This window comes from Eutrigla gurnardus (assembly GCF_963514095.1).
Source record: "Eutrigla gurnardus genome assembly, chromosome: 13".
In the NCBI taxonomy this organism is placed as follows: domain Eukaryota; kingdom Metazoa; phylum Chordata; class Actinopteri; order Perciformes; family Triglidae; genus Eutrigla; species Eutrigla gurnardus.
The window spans coordinates 16,391,582-16,396,220 of record NC_139936.1 but is presented as its reverse complement, the minus strand read 5'-3'; positions in this window follow the sequence as shown (position 1 = coordinate 16,396,220).

The window sequence follows — 4,639 nt, the reverse complement described above, 5'->3', positions numbered from 1 at the left end:
CATCCGTCTGACAGGGTGGCCCTGTAGATTCAGCTGGACTTTTCCTCCCTTATCCATTTTCACTTTCTGCCTCTCTCTCCGAGATAAGAAAAAGAATGGGACAAGAAAAAGCAGGAAAAAGCAAGCGACTGATCATCCGAACCTAAATGTGTCAGAAGATGCTAACAGGAGTTCAGAGGATGTGAAGGAGCGACGGCTGAGATCAGAAAGAAAAGGGGGGAGGGGTTTGCAGTTTAGCCGACCTATCTGCTCTTTCAAGATGGTGGCTTTTAAGGATGAAACTGTTTTCTTCATCAGGTGTGGAAATTATTCACAAGGGAATTAGAGCTTATATGTAAATAAACAAGTGCTTACTGGAGCCTTAGAGAATAGATTTCCAGCATTTCTCTCCATACTGTCGTGTGAAAAATCTAGACTTTGAATTAGTCTTTCAGATAAATGTGTTAGTATTTCGTACAGACTGTTGTATTAACTCAGGTGAAATCCCTTGTTTGATACTAGGACTCGCTGTGGGCAACATACTGTAGACCAGAATCTGAGGCCTTCGCCGCCACACAAAGTCATCCTCCTGTCAGGGATGTCATGTTTTAACACGTGTGCGAAGAGCCGAGGTGTTTTTTTCTTCTATATTTTCATATAGTCTATCGAGTCGACTGTAGCGGAAACAGAAAGCTGTATTCCACGCATGTTTCATAACATTACGACCCCGCCGAGCCGACGCTAGATGTTCTTTTCCTCCGAACTGTTGGTTCGCAGCCGCTTTGTGTTTCGTATGGCATGTGTGTCCATAGTGAACTCGCAGTTTGTCACGAGAGGTCACAAGTAAAGTCTAACTCTTTATGGCGTCTTTATGATAGGTAGATAGAATACATGCTGTATATTCATTCAACACTTGATTTGCTCACATTCTTCTGAGGAAGTTAGATTTTCAAATCACTCAAAGTAGCAACGGAGTGGCGGTGGTGATATGAGCTATATTTTCAGTTCTCTTCACCACCAAATTGTTTAAGTTTTTATGATACTCCGGCATTGCGGAGACATCCTGACTTTAACCCCATTAATATGCGTCAGCATTTATAGCGTCTTGTTATTACCCTCCCACACTGGTCGTGTCTTTCAACCCCAATATTTGTTGCCCAAGATTTTTGTTAAACAAACAAAAAATGTTAATAAATTGAAACCCAAACGGAGACTCCAACTTTAAAGGGAGCTGATCTTTATGTGTACTGAAGCTAATTGGTAGAGTCGCCTTTTAAAACCTCGCCAGGCTGATGTCATTCATCAATCAGATCAGATTTGGGGTATTGTAAGCCATTATTCAACAAAGGCCAGTATTAGTCTGATCCTGCATTATTGGCCCAATCTATATTTATTCAAATGTATTTTTTTTTCCATTGCACCGTATAGCCGAACAACATTCTCACTAAAATAACTCACTGCTGGATGAAGTTGCTTTAAACTATAGGTTAAAGCTTTGCGGAAGAATGTTGTTTTTTTAAAAAGCTTTTGGAACAGTGTACTCGCTGGTATTGTTACTGATGAAGCGTATCGTCAGATAGGACGAGCGCCCCCCCCCCCCTCTGCAAATACGCAGCTTCATCACTTGATAAAACACACAAGTTCTTGACTTTATATCTTCTCACAACGATGGGGAAGACTTTTTATTACTTGTTTAAGTTGAGTTAAGGGATGATTCAGTCCAGGAATTTCCAGTGTAGTGATTCGTCCACATATGCTTCCTAACTTTATATCTAAGCTTCCCTGCACACTGTAACATGTGTGTCATGACCTTGGCTCACTGTCTGTAGATCCGCGTCTCGTGTTGCTGTTGCGTCCCGATTCATGCGATTCAACTGAAGACGTGTTCATTGTATCGGAGTGTTTGAGGGATTAGGATGGGGGGATTCATGCATCTTAATGCAGGACACAGGGGCTGGACCATCTCCTTATTTCCAGGGAGGATGTAAACCATAATTGAAGGTCGTAACCGATGCCAAGACCGGTGTCTGGGATTGGATATTTTGGAGAAACCCAGGCGTATTTTGGTCGGTATCGGCCCGATATCTGATAACGGCATCGGATCGGTGCACCCCTAGGAACCGTCTTAGGAACACTGTTTTATGGTATACGTGCTTTTTACAAAGCAATAATTACTGCTTTTTAGAAGTGAGTGAAGTGAAAGTTTAATCTGTTTTATCCAAAATGACTGAATGGACTGAAGCCCTTTAAGTGGATTAAGGACCGGACAACGTTCATGCTCTCCTTTTATAAGAGTGGGCTGCTGCTGTTGTTTTTCTGTAAATTATTGTATTACTGTCAATTATGATTTAGTTCTGTGTTAGTGCTGCATAAACATGCTGAAAGACTGCAGTCTAAGTAGAACATTAACTATCAAATTAACTTTGATCATTCTGTATAATTACTGTAAACAACTAAGACAAAGAGTGGCAAGACAATTTATTTAACAAAATGTGTTAAATGAATAATAATAGACTCAAAAGCAGCAAAGGTTTTATAACACCCTCCTCCTGGTTTGTGCTATAAAGTGAACCAACATTCGAGTATAATGTATTATATTTTGGTATAGTTCTCTTCTTATTTTTTCTGTCAATACAAAAGATTAAACTTTTTCTATTTTCACTTTTTTTTATTGGTTCATTTCCAATGGCTTCCACTTGTCATGTTTTGTTTGTTACCATTAATAATAATAATAATAATAATAATAAAAACTCAACACTTCCTGCAGCATTGTTTCACGTTAAAAGCCTCCCGGCCGCTGACATGACACAATCTTATGTATTCCTGGTGGGTGTCTAATCTGTTACGTCTGCAGTAAGTGTTTGAATTTCATACAATTAAATAATAGCCAGCAGGTGCTGCCACTCTTGCTTGTTCACAGTATTTATACCAATCAAAATGAACGTAATAACCATTTGTGTTAAAATCACAGATTGTTCTTGTGCATTGTAGCCCAGAGGTACATTTCTAAAAGGTTTTATATCCTGACTGTATCATGTGAGTAGAACCTCGTGGCTCGTGTTTAACTATCTTTACTTAGAGGAACGATATCTGTCATTCTGAACTGTCGTACATTCATATGTTTTGCTTCATGCTGATATGTATTTGTTTAAACATCTACCTTCTCTAAGAGACATTCTTCTGTAGCAATATACTGTGTGTGAATATTGATGTATGGTTAATTAAATCTGTAGACTGTACACGATAGGAGACATTGTTCACGGTATTGTATTTGTCTGTAATACCGATTTTAAATGATTGATTGAAAACAAAGTCCTTTTTTATTCTACTGGAGTGCCGAGTTTAAGTAAAAGCCAGAGAGAGTTTCATTACAAGCCTTCACGTTTGTTGTAACCGCAACTCAAGTCGATGGAGTTAATCCTGCCGCCGTGTTGGCTTTAATTGCAAGTTGACTTACGCTTACAAATTGACACAAGCTTAATGGATTCCTACTGATTGTTTGAGCTCAATGAAAACGAAGATCTTGGACTCTCGTGATGAAAACCAAAGCTATGAGCTCACAGAGGCCAAGAGGAACCGCAGAGTTCACAACGATATCGACTATTGCAGCTGTAGGCTGAGAAGTGATCAGCAGACAGGATGAGCAGGAGACCAAACGATGTTTGTTTGTTTTTTCTTACAAGAAATTAGTTAGTCAAGGACGGCCTTCCCAATCTTTTCTTGGTACCGGCAAGTTTGTAGACGATCTCCAGTCAGGAGGAGATAACTGAGATGTTGAGGCTGTTATAATGAGGATGTTAGTGCTTATCGATTACACCCGAGTTCACCGAGCAGAACACAAAGTTTGTCCCGTCGTTTCTGACTCACTGAGTTTTCTCAAAACATAATTTCACAAATAAAAGAGATTGAATGCTGTTATTCTCCAAATTAAACTATGTCACCAGTTTGGATAATTAATTAGCTCTTGCCGGTTCCCGTTACGATTACCGGGGCTCAGCTGGGAGCATGATTGAGTTTGATGCGGATGACGGATTGATTCCGCTCTTGATTGCTCCGACACCTCCGGTCGGGGGGGAAGAGCGGGAAAACGTCATGTGTTATGTAACATCTGTTTCACTTTGCATCGACGTCTCATTACGTTTCGGACACACAGCTGAGACTTACAGTTACAATAGGGTTCAAAAACAGGTTTACATATGTGTGTGTGTGTCATTTATTGTGGAAGGCGTGATTAACATTTAACATTTCTGTGTTTCTGATTTGATATTATGGAAAGTCAAGAATATATATGGGTAGCTTTTCTGAGCTTTTGGGTTCTTCCTTAGAATAGACGTTGTAGATGGAACTTACTAACAAAGACATTATTTTGCATTGCACAATGTTGGTAATAACCTGTGAGAAAAATGATGTTTTTTTAAAGCATTTATTTTCCCTCATTAAACTCTACACAACATAGTTCATCGTGTTTTTGATTGAGTGACGGCATTAAGAATCAATGAGCAGACAAATTCATGTTCTCCTTTCGTGCAAGTTTTCATGTAGTACATTGCATTAAAACTTTATTAATCTCTGTGGAGAATTGAGATCATTGCAGCAAAGATGAGTCTTAGATACTAAGAGTGCAATAATATGAATATTTTCAATAATCATCAGATGACAC